Genomic DNA, 19429 nt, shown 5'->3' on the forward strand with positions numbered 1-19429 from the left:
CAACTGCAAGAATTACTGCCCTTGATCTGAAGTTTGCGGTGATACCTAACCTCACATGCATGCTGCAATTCCCGTTTACATATGACACCAGACCTATGCTTGCGTTCACCTTTGTGCACAAACATGGGGGGAAAGGGGGGGTTACACTTGTTTTTTTATTATTATTATATAATTTTTATTATTATCAGAGGGAATGTAATTATCCCCTAGCAATAAATAGTGACAGGTACTCTTTTTTTAAAAAAAATTGGGGTCTTTTAGACTCTAGATCTCTCTTCTGCTCTTAAAGCATCTGACCACACCAAGATTAGTGTGATAAGATGCTTTCCCAATTTACCAATTGAGCTGTTTATATCTGGTGAAACTGAAATCATTAAATGCTCGTAGCTTTCAGTATCCTAGGCCATAGAGATGAAAGGAGCCATTCTGGTCTGCAATCAGCTCTATGGTCAGCTGACAGAACCACCGGCTGCAATCACCAGGTACCCGTCTCCCAGTGGGACAGGAGAGCCCAAGAAAACCATGGAAGGCGACCGGGGGGGGGGGAGTGGCTAGTGGCTAATTGTCCACTAGGATTGCTTTTACATGAAAGCTGACCACTGACTGTAATACCAAGATGATGCCTAAATCTGGAGACATTATCCTGGTATGACCACTCAAAGTCCAGCGATGTACCAGTACATTGCTGGCCCTTGTTGGCCATATATTGTAAGGTTCTTTTTTTTTCAAGTAGCCTGTGGGCTGAACGAAGAAAGAGATCCTAACAGATTCCTCCATTCACAACGATCGATGTGGGTGAAGAAATCTCTGCCAGAAAGTGTGTCATATGCCCACCATTTGACCTCCCGGCATCCACCCACTTCTATTGATGGGCATACCTGCAATGTTCTTTGGAAAAAAAAGAACATAGCAGATTCCTCCATTCCCATCGATCGATGTGGATGAAGAAATATCTGCCAAGAAAAGTGTTAAAAAATATAAGGCGAAGCATAGGGGAGATCCACCCCTCTGTGTCCACCCCATCCCCTATGCTTCGCAATATGTGCTCTTTTTTAACAGAGGTGGTGAAATCACCTCCTACAGGGCTGCAGTCATTGATTTACATATATGCTGAGAGGAATAATTGTTGCTGTCAGAATAAACAAATCAGTGCTGCAGCTGATGGGCTTACCTGCAAAGCAAACAATGGTTAACAATAAAACACAGTAACGAAAAAAACATTACAATATAATAGCATACAGTGCAGTAAAGAATGGTGGTATCTGTAAAGAAAACTATAGTTAACAATGAAAAACACAGCAAAAAAAAAAAAAAACATTACAGTATAACAGTATATTATAAAGTACAGTAAAAGAGTAAGAACAGAAAATGAACTCAATAAAACTACAACTATTTTTGGCTTTTTTATTTTTACATTTTTTTTTATTTTTTGTTTTTTTTGTAACTTTTTTTTTTTTGCACTTTTTTTGTAACTGTTAAAAGCTTTAAACATTCCAGGCTAGGGCCTCTCAAAATGCGATAGCCATCTAACATCTTTCAAGACCCTGCGTGAAAGTGTGCCGTGCTGTACCCTATACTAATTCTCTACTAGTGTGTGGTAGCGACAGAAACATGATGCAGAGAGCAGGTTGGCCAGGACAGGAGGGACAAAAATATTGGGTGTCATGCCTATATCCGCGTTTTCTACAGACAGGACATCTTCTTTGCGGTGCTCTTTTGGTAGGGGTACCAGGAAGGACATCCGGAAAATGCCTCTCATGCAGCTGGCTCACTGCATCTGGATTGTGAATTTGGGCCACGGCACCTTCTGGATACAGAAAGGCTGTGATGATCTCTTTCTGGAATTTTAGGAAGGATCTACTTCTTACTGACGCTTTGTATAGCACATAAGCATTCAGCAGAGCCAATTGGAATAAGTATACAGACATTTTCTTGTACCATCATCTGGCCTTACGGGAAATTAAGTACAGCGCCATCATCTGGTCATTGAAGTCCACCCCTCCCATGTTAAGGTTGTATTCGTGGACACAGAGGGGCTTCTCAACAATACCAGTCCCTGCTGCAATTTGGACTGTCGAGTCTGCGTGAATGGAGAACAGAACAAAAACATTCTGTGTGACCCTCCACTTCACTGCAATCAATTTATTACACTTCAAGCAGGTTCTCTCCCCCGTCTAAGTCGGGAATCTACAAGCCATTGGGGAATTAGGGGAATTTCCAAATAAGGGTGACACCAAGTCCCAAACAATCTTGCCACTGCAAGTCTGGGCAGTTGGGGGGCTCTTCCCTTGTAAATCCAGAAACTACATGTATAGCCTGTTGCCCTGTCACAAAGCTTATACATCTTGACCCCATATCTGGCCCGCTTGCTGGGTAGAAACTGTTTGAAAGCAAGGTGGCCAGAAAATGTAATCAGGAACTCATCAGCACAAACAGCTTTTTGGGGCGTAAACAAGGCTGCAAACTTTTGGTTGAAGTGATTTACAAGGGGCCAAATTTTGTGGACATTTCCAGGGTCACCCCGAGGATGACAGAGTTCATTGCCACTGAAGTGCATGAACTGCAAGATTTGCTCATATCTAGTCCTGGCCATGGCAGCAGAGAACACGGCATATGATGAATTTAGTCAGTGGACCAATATGACCGCAATTCGTTCTTTTTTGTAATGCCCATGAGGAGTGATAAGCCCAGAAAGGTTTCAAATTCGGAAACAGTGATAGGTTTCCATGTAAATTCTCTGGCAAGGGTCAAGTTTGGATTTGCGGCGATTAATTGATCGGCATATAAATTGCTTTGGTCCACAATAGATCTGTACACATCTTTCATGATAAAAAGCTCATGAAAACCAGGGGGAGTAAAATCGGCTGTTTCCACCTAAATTCCGGGTTATCCAGTGAATGGGGGAAGTATGGGCACTGCAGAAGTGGTGGGCTCCGCATCATGAAGGACACTATGGGCTCTTCGAATTATTGGTGGCTGCGGGACACTACTTGTGCTAGCCACGCACCAGCTTGAACTGTGCTTATGGGACTTGCCACGTCACCAAGTGTTACTGCAGTGCTGATTTGACTATGACCAGGATGTACTAGGCCACTTGTGCTTGCCAGTTCACCAGAAGGTTGAGCGGCACTAGTACCGACACTCTGCTGCATACGAGAACCCTGCGATTGTTGCACCTCAGCAACAGAAGAATGGGGCCGGGGACACCCGACCTTAGCAGGGACCACCACTTCATCATCAGAACTATCTGTCAGGGGGCTTCCCATTGCTCTCATCTGTCATGCTCAGCATTGTGTAGGCCTCTTCACTAGCCTACCTCTGTTTGGACATTTTGGCCAATAAATTTATAGGTACCTAGTGTGACTCACAGGTAAAAAATCACCTGGTTATCAAGGACCGTTTGAACCACTAACAAAAAATGTAACTGCTGGTGCTAGCAGAGATCAGGCCTGACTCTGCTAATTCTGCGGTTTAGTGTGCTGTGTATTGGAAGTAACAGTAATCTGCTGATACTGCACTTCTTGGGGGATGGGCGGAGGGGCTAAACACAGGTGCTGGCAAGTGTCGGGGCTGATTCTGCTAACGCTGCATTTTGGGAACACTATACTACACTATTGGGGACGCTAGTATAGTTCTGATCAGATCAAAGATATTGATTCGTTCAGACACTATACTAGTAATGGAGGTGTTTAGTGTGTGTGTGTCACTGGCAATTGAAGGGTTAAAATGTATTACTAAATATGCGGCGGTTGCAATCTGATGCTGTCCTGTATCGACACTAACTCCCCTGGGCCGCTGTTGGAGCTGGGTGTGGAGAGGAAGGCGTGTACCAGTCCTTGGCTGCACCCGCCTCCCGCCAGTCCTGGGGGGGTCCCTGATCTGCCTTTCCTTCGGCCGCTGTTGGAGTTGAAAGTGGAGAGGAGGTTGGAGGAATTCATTCTCTCGGTGGCACTGCCGCATCGGGCTTACTGCGTCTGCTGCTCCTCATCCCTCTGGTGCTCAGGGAGCTCTTCTCCCTTCTGGTTCTCGCTTATCCCTGCTCCTGCCACGGCACCGCCACTGGTCCAGGATTCCCCATGACAAGAGGCTCAAGGGGCAGCTGCTTTGGGCCCCTCAACAATGACGGGGCCCTGGGCAGCTGCCCCTTTTGCTCCGTGTTAAAGACGGCCCTGGCTCCAAGTCACAGTTTGGAGCTTACTAAGGGTTCCCTCTCTTTACTAATGGTGTCCAAATAGAGAGACAGGTAAGGAAAAAGAAAGGAGGTATAATTAGTTGGTTAACCCTTGTGAAATTTAACCTTTTGTTGTGCTTTGCATGGACAGAACACAGATTTACACAGATTGCCCTACTGCTGCATGGAGGCATAACAGCAAAATCAATAATGGAATTAAAAAAAAAGGGGTAAGTGATTTTGTTTTCAATTAATGGCAACAACATAATTACTAAAAACAGTATGATTATATTTTAACCTAGGTAATTGATCCAACTGCATTGTGGGTGATAAATCAGACCTTGCAGTGAAATGCACGTTCCACATATACTGTCAGGACCCGCTGTCCCTTTAAGAATCACGTAATGGTACTAGGTGCAAAATGTAACTGTAAAAACAAAAATTCAATTTTACCTACTTTACCTTACCCTTGTCTTCCACCAGAGGCACCCAGATGAGGGTGATGTCACAATCCCTCCAGTGAAATCCTGGGAAATACAGAGCAGACACAATCTCACAATGCAATGGTCTGGTTTGCCTTCTTGTGAGATTCCATCTGTTATACATTCCGTAGGTATCTTCTTGGAAGGACGGTAACACCAATCTTTGTACCAATGGGAATGGTACAAAGATGAGGGGTAAAGTAAACAAAACAAACATTTTTTTTTCACTGGTATGTCTGTCATCCAGTAACATGGGATGATTTTGGAAGATGTAGGAGCTGGGACAAAATATGTGGACCTTGCATTGTACTGCAAAGTCTACCTTGTGTAAGGAGTACAAAAATAATAGGATGTGTACTTTTACCATTTCATTGTTTCGTGGTAAAGGACAACCAGTCAGGGGTGGTCATTTGTTTAAATGTCAAAATTTAAGTAGATAATGTATAATAACAATGCAGCCTCATTCTTAAGCTTAGGTGTGTATACTGTTATTTAGTTGTACTTTCTCCCTGTCACAGCAGAAATGTGAGCCTGTTGTCAATCTGTTAAAAGGAAGGAGAGGAGAGTGCCTCTGAGTGCAATGGAATTTAATATAAACAGGTAAAACAATAGCAACTCACTTGGAGGTAAGAAACGTAGCATTTGTATAGACGTCCAAAGAAGCAGTGGGCCTCACACCGAGACCGCGGAGCCCAGGATAGCAGCAATGGGCGGAGAAGGAACCGGCATCGGCGTATCCCGGGCAGGCTGGCGGGAGGCAGAGGCCGTAATGTAAGGGCGTGTGACGTAAGAGGAAAGGTGAAAGAGTACACAACGCGTTTGGGAGCATATGCATGCTCCCGCCAGCCTACCCGGAAGACGCCGATGCCGGTTCCTTCTCCGCCCACTGCTACCATCCTGGGCTCTGCGTTCTCGGTGTGAGGCACACCGCTTCTTTAGACGTTTATACAAATGCTACGTTCCTTACCTCCATGTGGGTTACTATTGTTTTACCTGTTTATATTAAATTCCATTGCATTCAGAGACTCTCTCCTCTCCTTTTATTGCATATCCAGAGATGACTTCACTCTTCCGGAGAGCTTTTTGCCCTTTGCTGCCTATCCTCCCCCTGGAACCCTCATGGACCACGCTGATTGACTTTGGTACAGTTCCTTACATATGTTCCCCACATTATCCCCTTTGTATGCGCATTGACATTGACACAACCCTCTGTGTCACATATTATCATTACTTGTGCTCTGATCTGTTTGACATATATACCTTGAAGCGCCAAATATTGTGTGTTTTTTTTGTACCGTTGTCAATCTGTTAGGCTACCCCAATAGAGGATGAGCTGTCTCCAGCCTGAGCACAAGACTACCAAAATCTGGTTTTAATTCCTACTTAAGGCACAGACTTTCTCATACAAGCCAAAACCATTAGATCAGGATATTTGGTGTTCCTTCACATTGGCCGGGTGCTGTTTTTCTGTTATTGAGCCATTAGATTCTAATCTCGTGTTGAGGAAATAATGCAGGCTGCCACTGTTGACCTCAATGTCTGAGAATGCTAGTTACACGGCTATTATGCTGATCCATAACTTATAGTCTCTCTTTATTGCTATTCTCAGATCAGGAGTTTTAACTGGTTGCATGCTTGTTCCTTGTCAGTATTTTAGAAAGAAATCCAGCCACATCCCCAGGGCAAGCAGCATTTTCGGAAGGAGGTCATCAATGGCAATATCATTATTTCTCTTGCTTCAGATTTCCAATAAGCTCCTTTGGTGGTCAGGGACCAATGCTAATATGTCAGTGTTTTCTGTTTTCTGAGTGCTGCAGATAAAGTGTCTGCATGATGTAAATGAGTAAAATAAAGTATATGGGCCCTTCCTTTTTTTTTTTTCCAAAATGTTACATCCTTAAATTTGTTTCAAAATTATTCTGTAAACCTACAAACATCCTTAATGTATGCCCATGAGAACCTGAAACACTTGGGGAGCTTCAAGTGGTCCAATCTCTGAACTGAAATTAAATACTGTGGGTTTGAGTCTGTCTATCTATCTATCTATCTATCTATCTATCTATCTATCTATCTATCTATCTATCTATCTATCTATCTATCTATCTATCTATCTATCTATCTATCTATCTATCTATCTATCTATCTATCTATCTATCTATCTATCTATCTATCTATCTATCTATCTATCTATCTATCTATCTCACAGTAAGAGCTGTAAAAATGTGGAATCACCTCCCTCAAAAGCTGGTTCTGCCCAGTAGATTGCTTTAAAAAAAAAAAAAAGCCTGGGTTCTTTCCTAAATATACAGTATCTCACAAAAGTGAGTACAACCCTCACTATTATAATAGTGTAAATTTGCTGTCCCCTCAAAATAACTCAACACACAGCCATTAATGTCTAAACTGCTGGCAACAAAAGTGAGTACACCCCTAAGTGAAAATGTTTCAGTTGGGCCCAAAGTGTCAATATTTTGTGTGGCCACCATTATTTTCCAGCACTGCCTTAACCCTCTTGGACACGGAGTTCACCAGAGCTTCACAGGTTGCCACTTGAGTCCTCTTTCACTTCTCCATGACAACATCACGGAGCTGGTGGATGTTAGCGACCTTGCGCTCCTCCAACTTCCGTTTGAGGATGCCCCACAGATACTCAATAGGGTTTTAGTCTGGAGACATGCTTGGCCAGTCCATTACCTTTACCCTCAGCTTCTTTGGCAAGGCAGTGGTCATCTTGAAGGTGTGTTTGGGTTTGTTATCATGTTGAAATGCTGCCCTGTGGCCCAGTCTCCGAAGGGAGGGGATCATGCTCTGTTTTAGTATGTCACAGTACATGTTGGCATTCATAGTTCCCTCAATAAACTGTAGCTCCCCAGTGCCGGCAGCACTCATGCAGCTCCAGACTATGACACTCCCACCACCATGCTTGACTGTAGGCAAGACACACTTATCTTTGTACTCCTCACCTGATTGCCACCACACACGCTTGACACCATCTGAACCAAATAAGTTTATCTTGGTTTCATCAGACCACAGGACATGGTTCCAGTAATCCATGTCCTTAGTCTGCTTGTCTTCAGCAAACTATTTGCGGGCTTTCTTGTGCATCATCTTTAGAAGAGGCTTCCTTCTGGGACGACAGACATGCAAACCAATTTGATGCAGTGTGCAGCGTATGGTCTGAGCACTGACAGGCTGATCCCCCAGCCCTTCAACCTCTGCAGCAATGCTGGCAGCACTTATAGGTCTATTTCCCAAAGACAACCTCTGGATATGACGCTGAGCATGTGCACTCAACTTCTTTGGTCGACCATGGCGAGGCCTGTTCTAAATGAAACCTGTCCTGTTAAACCACTGTATGGTCTTGGCCACCATGCTGCAGCTCAGTTTCAGGGTCTTGGCAGTCTTCTTATAGCCTTGGCCATCTTTATGTAGAGCAACAATACTTTTTTTCAGATCCTCATGAAAAGATAGAATAAAATATTTACAAAAATGTGAGGGGTGTAATCACTTTTGTGAGATACTGTGTATATATATATATATATATATATATATATATACACACACACACACACACACACACACAAAATAAATGTGAAAAGCATTTTAAAATGTATTTAAACATGAACAGTGGATGGTGTCATTAGGTCAGAGATTGGTGTCGGTAGGGCAGTGGGCGGTGTCAGTAGTTTTTTTTATTATTTTTTACAGTTTGTATTTTTTTTTTTTTTTTACAATATTTTATTCTAGAATTTTTTTACTATTTTTTTAGAAGCTCTGTTGGGGGGCTTTGGTGAAATATCACCGATATAAACTGAACAGTGTTGTTTCAGGGTTGTTCATGAAAAGATATAAAAACATTTTTTCAAAAATGTGAGGCGTGTACTCACTTTTGTGAGATACTGTACATAATATAACTGGATACTAACATTTATAGGTAAAGTTGATCCTGGGGAATATCGGATTGCCTCTCCGGGCATCCGGAAGGAATTTTTTCCACTGCTGGAGCAAATTGGATCACGCCTTTTTTTGCCTTCGTCTGAATCAACTGTGGGTATGGGGTTGTGTATATGGGTATGTATTGTTCTTTTCCTTTTTTGGTTGAACTAGATGAACTTGTGTCTTTTTCAACCTGACTAACTATGCAACTATGAAGAATCAGACAAATTTGCCCAATTAATTAATTAATTTTTCAGACTAAAACTAAAAATGTTTCCTAAAAACTGAGCTTGATGGGTATGTGCTTTTTTTTAAAAACTAGTTTTAGAAGAACTGTGGTGAACATTTTAATTTTTTTTGTATGCCCCCTAGTGCTGTTCTAACCATTAAGACTGTCCATTTTTTTGTCTAAGGCTGGCCACACATGAATTTAGAATAGAAAGAGAGGTAGATAGAAAGAGAGGTAGATAGATGAATCCTCTCTGCTGGGCTATTGTATTCTGACAGCAGGGCTTTCTCTACCATCATACACTGATCAGCACTACAGTTGATTGGTTTCAAGTGCTGATCAAATGAAAAAATATTTCCAACAGCCCCGTTTGAGAGAAGTCGATCATTAGATCAACTTCTTTTGAGTGGGAATGGCCATAAATGGATCGAAATTTTGATCCATCTATAACCAGCCTATGTGCCACCTTTAACATATCGTAAATAATGTTTGATCCTGCCACTGCCAGTACACACGTTGTCTGGACCATTTCTTGGCTAATAGCAGTATCATTATCACTGCTAGTGATAGTCCTCCTCCAGACTGTCAGCATATGGCTGCGCTAAGCTCAACCTACAGACTTTTCCGCCTGCAGTGTTTATACGATGTGTAGTTAGAGCAGGAGAGCACATGTCACAGGAAAATGACATGACTTCTACCCACTCTCTCCTTTACTATATCTATTTGTGGCTGGCTTGCCAGCAACATTTACTTCCAATAAAACAGATAAGTAACAATACGATGACAAAGTCTGTCCTTGGTTAAGAAGTAAAACGGACTTTAAAACAAATCAAAGCGCCAGTTCCCTGAAATGCAAGAAGTATTAGAGTCACTTCTCGGATGGCCCATGCCTCTTATCTTTTCTCCATTCTAGAGGCAAATCCTCCATCAGTTCTAGTGGTGTTGGATGCCTGTGTTCTTTGCTGCATGCTGTGATTCTTTACCCCACACTCTAGGTGCTACAGGACACAGCAGTAACATAGGGCTCAGAGAAAGGAACCAACCCAAAACTCAACAATGTATGGATATATTGGTCTTTGAAAGTTTATATAGGTTCCAAAATTCGTTAGTGAGATAAACATAGAATAGATACATATATAGGACTTTTGAGGTTTCAATTCCAATCCCTATTATACTAACACTGTTAAAAATGCAATATTCATTTTATATATATATATATATATATATATATATATATATATATATATATATATATATACCAATCAGCCATAACTTTATGACCACCCACCTAATATTGGGTAGGTTCTCATTTTCCTGCCAAAACAGCCCCGACCTTTCGAGGCATGGACGCCAGAAGACCTTTAGTCCTGTAAGTTGTGAGGTGGGGCCTACATAGATTGGAAACTTTTTTTCCAGCACATCACACAGATGCTCCATTGGGGTGAAATCTGGAAAATTTGAAGGCAAAGTCAACACCTGAAAATCATTGTTGTATTCCTCAAACCATTCTTGAACCATTTTTGCAGTGTGGCAGGTCACATTATCCTGCTGATCACTTCGGTAGAGGAATACTGTTTCCATGAAGGGGCATACTTGGTCAGCAATAATGTTTAGGTAGGTGATATGCATTGTGTAAAAGTAACATCCACATGAATGACAGAACCCCACGCCACGGTTTCCCAGCAGAAAATTGCCCAAAACATCACACTGCCTCCACTGGCTTGCCTTCTTCCCATACTGCATCCTGGTGCCATCGCTTTCCCAGGTAAGCAATGCACACACATGCTGCCATCCACATAATGGAAAAAAAATGTTTTCATCAGACCAGGCCACCTTTATCTATGGTCCAGTTGTGATGCTCATGTGCCCATTGTAAGCACTTTTGGCTGTGGACATGGGTTAGCATGGGTACCCTGACTGGTTTATGTCTACACAGCCCCATACACAGCAAACTGCTATGCTCATTTTTTCTGCTTCCAACATATACATTTTAGGGACAACTTGTTTACTTTCTGCCTAATATATCCCACTTAATTTCAGTTGCCATTATAACAAGATAAGCAATGCTATTCACTTACCCTATCAGTGATCAAAAAGTTATGGCTGATGGTGTAAGTAAAAAAAAAAAAAAAAAAGCTCTGGCGATGCCCATACATACAGCACATAAAGACCTCAACACATTATCTCAGAGAAAAGAACAAAATAATGCGGTGGGGACACAGGCATCTAACATTCCTGGAAGTGTCAACTCTTGCAAGGGATTGATGGAGGCTTCAGCACTGCAATAGAACAGAGGCAGGAAATACAGGCTGTTCTAGATGTGAATATAATGATATTTTGATTAGTTTACCTATCTGAGAGGACCTCTTTAAAATAGAAGTATGGGAATTTTTTCATCATACTTACCTAGGCTTACTAGAGTGCTGGGCTGTGGAGGGGGCAGGAGCGGCTGGCTCAGGCTCTCAGCGGCTGACTAAGAGGCTGAGGTGTCAGTCCAGGGTTGTTGACCATATCATTGCGATCTTGCTCCAGCTCTGTGATGTCAGCCGACAGCGGGCTTCTGCTGAAAAAGGGTCCCAGGAGTGCAAAACGAACTTCACGCCTGTGATCCACAGGGAAAGTACAGCCAAACAAGCTTTGGCTGTACTTCTCCTATAACTATGAAACTATGCAAGCACCCTGTTTTGTGTCCCAGATCATTGGAATGTATGCATATAAGTAATATATTAACAGCTTTCAAGTAAATCCTCCATTCCAGAGTAGAAATCAATGTTTACAGCATTTATGCATGAGTCCGAGCAGCTGGTCAGTCCTGCACTTTCCTGTCTCTGATAAACAGTGGGGAGAAAAACCTTTAGGGCCCACTATCAAAGATTTATTCTAACCTAAATGACAGCACAGCAAATGCTCCGGAAATTGCAGAATGGGAACAGGACCTCTGCTGCCTAAATATAGAGCCGACAGACTGAAATTTCAATTTTCCACTAGGAAGTCAAATATGCTAAAAAAATATCAGCTGTGTTGAGTTGACCTGTACTGCCTTTACTTTGAAGATATTAAAAACCAAGATATATAGACTACACATTCTAAACAACTATGAAAAGTCAGGAATTATATCAATGTTTAAAGGGCCCCAATCATATCACATATTGTATTACAATAATTCTTTATGGTTAATACAGGTAATAAGGAAATTAAGCATATGATTTTTTTAAATTTTATTTTATGTTTTTATATTTTTTTCTACAGATTTAGACTCAGACTAATGCTGGCCATACACGGTTTTCATTCAGCCAGCAGCTGAACAAAAAAACCCTCCATACAAAGGAGGTGGATGGATGAATGTGTAGTAACTGCATCCAAACTGACTTGCATGGGACTGCCAGAACGGGGGTGCAGGAACCACCCCATGCAGGTAAACACGGGCCTCGCACATGTGTATGCTGTAGTACGCCCCGTGTGAACAAGGCCCAACATTTCTAAAAGCTTATAAGAGTTTGAAGTGTGTGTAAGCCCTACAATGTACTTTTCTAATTTGCTCTCTTTTGGTCTGTTTAATTTACCATTGGAAGTGTTTTGTTATATTTGCTCCATAAGTGCAAACAAATACTAACTGATCCTGCCATAAATCCAGTGACTTTATAACTTCCTGTGCCTCTGTTAGGCTCCATGTACACGGGACGCTGGAAATGGCCGTTTAGGAGCAGTTGGGCTTTTTTTCAGAAGCCCCTGAACCCATCTACATTTTATCTTATCTGTCCATGTACACCAGGTCGCTTACAGTCATTTGCAGGCAGTTGCGTTCAGGGACTGTTTTCAGAACGCAGTTATTTGCGTTCGAACGTGTGTTTTCCGGTGTTTCAAACGCACAAACGCGTCCGAACGCGTCTGAACGCGTCCGAACGCGTCCGAACGTGATGACCCGCGTTTAGCGTTCGCGTTTTTCCATTTTAAAGGGGAATCATTTTTTTGACCTCTAGGAACGGTTCTAAACGCAAACGCCCGCAAACGCCCGCTAAACGCCCGCTAAACGCGGGTACAAACGCAACCGAACGGACGTTTCAAACGTCCTAAAAATTCCAGCATTCAAAGGGACTTTTAACCACTTAAGCCCCGGAAGATTTTACCCCCATTCCGACCAGGGGGTATTTTGCGATTCGGCACTGCGTGACTTTAACGGACAATTGCGCGGTCGTGCGACGCTGTACCTAAACGAATTTGGCGTCCTTTTTTTCCCACAAACAGAGCTTTCTTTTGGTGGTATTTGATCACCTGTGCGATTTTTTGATCACGCGCTATAAACAAAAAAAGAGCGTCAATTTTGCAAAAATAACAATATTTTTCACATTTTTTTATATGAATTCCCCCCAAAAAAAATGTAAAAATCAAAATTTTTTAACATTTTCGGCCAATTTGTTTTATGCTACATATGTTTGGTAAAAAAAATCGCAAAAAGCGTATTTTGATTGGTTTGCGCAAAAGTTATCGCGTTTACTAACAAAGGGAAAGATTTTTGTCATTTTTGTTGTTTTTTTTTTTAACGCGTAATGGCGGCGATCTGCGATTTTTTTTGCGGTACTGCAACATTGCGGCGGACAGATCGGACCCTTGACTGACATTTTTGACACTTTTGGGGTTACCAGTGACATTTCTACAGTAATCAGTGCTATATATATGCACTGTTACTGTAAAAATACACTGGTAGTGAAGGGGTTAACTTTATTTGGGAGGGAGGGGCTGTGTGTGTCCCTAGGGGCGTGCTTTCTACTGTGATTGGCTGTGGCTTCAGCTGTAAGGACACTGATCAACGGATCTACATAGTAGATCCATGTGATCAGTGTCTTTGCAGCGAGGAGAATGACAGGCAGCTTGTTTACACAAGCTGCCTGACATTCTCCCTCTCCCCCGCCGATCGCCGAGTGGCCGGCGGACATCGGGTCCGCTGGTCACACGCGCGGGGGGGTCCGTGACCACGCGGGAGCGGGAGCGCGCCTCCGGGGGCGCGCGCTCGCTCCCTAGACCCTCACAAGCAAGCAACGTAGCCCTACGTTAGTTTGCCTGTGAGGGGCTGACCGCCGACGTAGATAGTCGTGCGGCGGTCGGCAAGTGGTTAACAACGTCCCATGTACATGGAGCCTAAGCAGTGTTATCAGCCCTGCCCATTTAATCTATGTGTACTACATAACACTTCCCCTCTTGGTTATGGAGATAAGGACAGGGTGAGGTGTTCTTCAGTCCAAATCAGGAGAAAGCAATTTAGGGTGAAAACGCTACATCTAAATAGTGAGTGAGCATTGTCACCCTACAACAGGAAGTATGTCACTACTGGCAGGATCACCAGGTGAAAATGAAGGAAAAAAGCTCAATGCAGCCACCACATCTAAGGACTTGTAAGCTGCAGTATGTAATACACTTTTTTCTTGGGTTTATATATACAGTGCATCCAGAAAGTATTCACAGTGCTTCACTTTTCCCACCTTTTGTTATGTTATAGCCTTTAATTCATTATTTTCCTCAAAATTCTACACAAAATACCCCGTAATGACAACGTGAAAGAAGTTTGTTTAAAATCTTTGCAAATTTATTAAAAATAAAAAATAAAAAAATCACATGTACATAAGTATTTGCAGTCTTTGCCACGACACTCAAAATTGAGCTCAGGTGCATCCTGTTTCCACTGATCATCGTTGAGAAGCTTCTACAACTTAAATGGTGTCCACCTGTGGTAAATTCAGTTGATTGGACATGATTTGGAAAGGCACACACCTGTCTATATAAGGTTCCACAGTTAACAGTGCATTTCAGAGCACAAACCAAGCCATGAATTCCAAGGAATTGCCTGTAGACCTCCGAGACAGGATTGTACCGAGGCACAGATCTGGGGAAGGGTACAGACACATTTCTGCAGCATTGAAGGTCTCAATGAGCACAGTGGCCTCCACCATTCATAAATAGAAGAAGCTTAGAACCACCAGGACTTTTCCTAGAGCGGGCTGCCCCGCCAAACTTATTGATTGGGGAGAAGGGCCTTAGTCAGGAAGGTGACCAAGAACCTGATGGTCACTCTTACAGAGCTCCAGCATTTCTCTGTGATGAGAGGAGAACCTTCCAGAAGAACAACCATCTCTGCAGCACTCCACCAATCAGGCCTTTATAGTAAAGTGGCCAGACGGATGCCACTCCTCAGTAAAGGTACATGACAGCCCACCTGGAGTTTGCCAAAAGGCACCTGAATGACTCTCAGACCATGGGAAACAAAATTCTCTGGTCTGATGAAACAAAGATTGAACTCTTTAGCCTGAATGCAAAGCGTCATGTCTGGGGGAGACCAGGCATGGCTCATCACTTGGCCAATGCCATTCCTACAGTAGGATACTGTAGGTAGGAACTGGGAAACTAGTCAGGATCAGGAAAGATGGATTCAGCAATGTACAGAGATATCCTTGATGAAAACCTGCTCCAGAGCGCTCTGGACCTCAGACTGGGGCAAAGGTTCATCTTCCAACAGGACAACAAGACCCTAAGCACACAGCCAAGATAACAAAGAACTGGCTAAGGGAGAACTTTGTGAATGTCCTTGAGTAGCCCAGCCAGAGCCCAGACTTGAACCCGATTAAACATCTCTGGAGAGATAAAAATGGCTGTATACCGACGCTCCCCCTTCAACCTGATGGAGCTTAAGAGGTCCTGCAAAGAAGAATGGGAGAAACTGCCTAAAAATAGGAGTGCCAAGCTTGTAGCATCATACTCAAAAAGACCTGAGGCTGTGTTTGGTGCCAAAGGTGCTTCAACTAAGTATTGAGCAAAGGCTGTGAATACTTATGTAAATGGTATTTTTTTCAAAGATTTCAAACAAACTTCTTTCACGTTGTCATTATGGTATCGTTTGTAGAATTTTGAGGAAAATAATGAATTTAATCCATTTTGGAATAAGGTTGTAACATAAAAAAAGGTGGAAAAAGTGAAGCGCTGTGAATACTTTCCGGATGCACTGTAACTTAAAGTATCTTTGAAAGTATTTGGAATGATCATAACATTTTGCCCATAGAACAAAGGCTTTATTTAGTAAAGTGGCTGAGCCTGTCTAGTACCTTTAGTGCCAGTTCACACTGGGGCGACCTGTGAGGCGACCTGGTCGCCTCACAGGTCGCCGCAGGTCGCATCCCATAGGGAAGCTGCGGACCCGTTCTAATAGGAGCGACACAAGTCGCTCCGACCTAGAAAAAGGATCCGGAGCTTCTTTGGGGCGACCAGGAGGCGACCGCCATAGACTTCAATGTTATGAAGTCCGTGGCGGCCGCTCCGAGGTTGCGGCGCGCTGCTCGCACCGCGATCTCGGAGGTCGCCCCTGCAAGTAGCGTCGCGGTAATGTGAACCGGCGCTTAGCCATAGCTCTCAACTGTCCCTGATTTTGAGGGACTGTCCCTGATTTGGAGCAAAGTCCCTCTGTCCCTCTTTTGTCTTCATCGGTCCCTCAATTTGGTCTTATCTGTAAAGTTGTAAAAAAAATACACTATTTATTTTTCAAAAAGAGTTTCCCAGTGCTAAACCTTTCATTCAGTTTCTAAATTGCTGCATTTGTAAATATTGAAAGTCAGTATTTAGGAATAATAGTGGTAACAAAAAAAAGCACTTGTGGGTTTAACAATTTTTTTGTATAATTATGCTTTAAGGGGGTGTGGCAGGGGGTGTGTCCTATGCCTACATACTTTTGCTAATAGGTGTCTCTCAGTCCCATCTCAAAAAGTTGCACCTAACAATCAGGTGCAAACCAACACTGAAAAATGACATGACCATTAGAGTATGATTACATTTAAGCACACTTCTACATGACATCCACAGTATTTATCAGGGGCGTAACTACAGGGATTACAGGGGTAGCAATTGTAAATGGCCCCAATGCTCCAGGGGGCCTGTGTCGCTCCCCTGTACACCTGGATAGGAAGGGCGGCGGGGGCAGCATGTAGAGAAAATCACTGTCCTCCTTTTTCCTCCTGTAGCTGAAGGAGGAAAATGCAGGAGATTGGTTCCTCTGTATGCGGCCCCGCCACTCCTCCTATCCAGTTCACTTGTGTTCTGACATCTTTGGGCTCCTGTGTGCTCCCCTGGTCCTCCCCACCCCTACTGTGCTCCCTTCCCTCTCCTGCTGGCTGCTGCATTGGATGTGTCACAATAGAGAACCAGGAAGGGGTCAGTAAATATGTAATTTACCAGCTCCTTCCTTTTCTGAATGGACAGAGTCATAGTCAGTGACAATGTAAAAAAATAAAATAAAATGATAAAAAATAATACAATTAAAATGCCCAAAAATAAAAACTACTGACACCAGTGGGTGAACATCCAGGATCGCAAACGTCACACTTGCAACCGGGTCCTGGCATTCCACCACCGTGGGGAGGCCCCAAGATGGCAGGAAGAGGGGCCCACTGCAGAACTTGTGAAAGGGTCCCGCTGCGGGACTGTAATAAAGGGCCCCGCAACAAGAGTAAAGGGCCCCAGGATCAGTGGGAAGAGCCCCAGGCTTAAAGGGAAGGGCCCCGGCCAGGAGTCCGGGGGGCCCTTCATGGTTTCTTGCACCGGGGCCCTGAAGGTTCTAGTTACGCCTCTGGTATGTATCATACATGTAAATTTACCCATACGCTATACTGATTGAACAATCTCTTTTAGATCATCTGCCATTAACTATGTAGTGCAGGGGCCTGCCTGATTTGATGCCACTTAAATTAATTGTTTAGGTTTTTGCTCATATTACATGGTTTTGGTAAAGCCTAGTACACAGGATAAGATTATCGGATGAATGATCGTCCGTTTTTTTTTTTCATGCTAGTGTCCATATCTAAAACAAATAGGTTACTAAAGTACGAAAATTCTGGTACGACAGAATAAAAACTTGGAAGTCATGTGATATATTTTTATTGTTTTTTTTTTCTGACGAAAACTGTACTAATTAAAAAAAAAAAATCGGACAATCTGGTTGAAAAAAAGGTGTATATCTGCGCTGCTTAAAACAGATTGCCCAATTATATGACCCTCCTCTGGTAATAAGTGAACATATTCATAGGTGCTTAAACAAGTTCTAAAAACTCTCTCATATCAAAAACATAATCATATGAAATGTCATATGAATATTCTTTTTGATATGAGAGATTTTCTATATTATGTTTTAGCACCTATGAATATGTTCACTTATTACCAGTGGAGGGTCATATAATTGGGCAATCTGTTTTAAGCAGCGCAGATATACATACCTTTTTTTTTCAATCAGCATTTATCATTGTGGGAACACAATTTGTATTTGCAGCAGCTTAGAAGTAAATTTAAATTAGGTCACTGTATTTTATTTATCACTTTGGCAGCTCGCAGCACCATTTGTCTTTATTTTGCGCACAATCTGGTATCGTACGGGATTCGTTTTCGTGTTTGTCCCTTTAGAAAGTTTTGGACGAAAGCTGTGTATTAACAATCAGAATATCATACCATTGCGTAGAAAGCTGTATTTTGGTACGTTATTCTGATCATGTGTATGGGGTTTAACTCTAAAGGAGATTGTATAGCGATTGTACTACAAACTGTATAGGGTATGGCCAGCTCAAGAGTTAAAGGGAACCTGTCAACTATACAATACAGCTTTCTTCCCCCAACTCCAATTCTCTATGGTGGCATAGGTGAGTAACAGCCACAGCCCAAATCATAAGTATCCTCACATAGGCTTCTATTGCAGAGGAGGGGGGCGTGTCAAGTCGGTTTTTTTACTAGATGCTGATTACTGAGTGCACTTGGTTTACCTATGGTTCCAAATGAACAGCATAGTCCTATGTAGAAACTCTGCACAGCTGCTGAAACAGGGAAGTGGAAGAAAGTCTATGAAATAGGAAATATAATAGATTAGTACAATAAAGATCCACTTTAACTCATCCCTACCATGGACTTGCTGTTGACAATTTATAAGGCTTGGCCGTGACTCATAATGTACAAACTGGACATGTATTTGGAAATTTAAAAGAATGATGAGCAATGCTGAATCCCTGATTGTTTATGTCTGCAATTAACCCTTACACTGTTTAATTACCACAAGCAAAGCTCAGATTGATTCCGTCACATGCGAGGGTTGAGTCATGTGTCGGCCTTAGATTTCTTAATTGGAGTATTATATTACCTATTTATTCATCAAATTCCTTTTTAAGTGCATTATTCCTCTGGTGCAAATGCCTTGGTCAAATCAATACTGTTCAATCAGCGTAATGTCAACTGAAATTACCTCTTTCCTGAATCAATAAGCATCAAGTGGGAATCATGCATTTTGGCGAAGACTTGTATCACACAACAATAAATTGCTAGAAAAAGCAATCTTTTCAAATGTCCTAAGAGTACTTAACATAGCCAAGTTTCAGTAGCTGCAGCATTCATATTGGCATTAACGAACAAAATTCCGTCCTATACTGCACAACAGTTCACTCAACCCGGCTCAATAATCAGTCTACAGGATGTGTTCCCTTATTTTTGTGGTTTATTGCTGTAAACTTGAACTGAAGGAAAACAATAAGGGATAGGGTACTCTAAAACAGCATCACAGTCACTACGTTCACACCTGAAGATCATGAACAGAGCAGT

Source organism: Pelophylax lessonae (genome assembly GCF_965119305.1).
Source record: "Pelophylax lessonae genome assembly, chromosome: 6".
Classification (NCBI taxonomy): domain Eukaryota; kingdom Metazoa; phylum Chordata; class Amphibia; order Anura; family Ranidae; genus Pelophylax; species Pelophylax lessonae.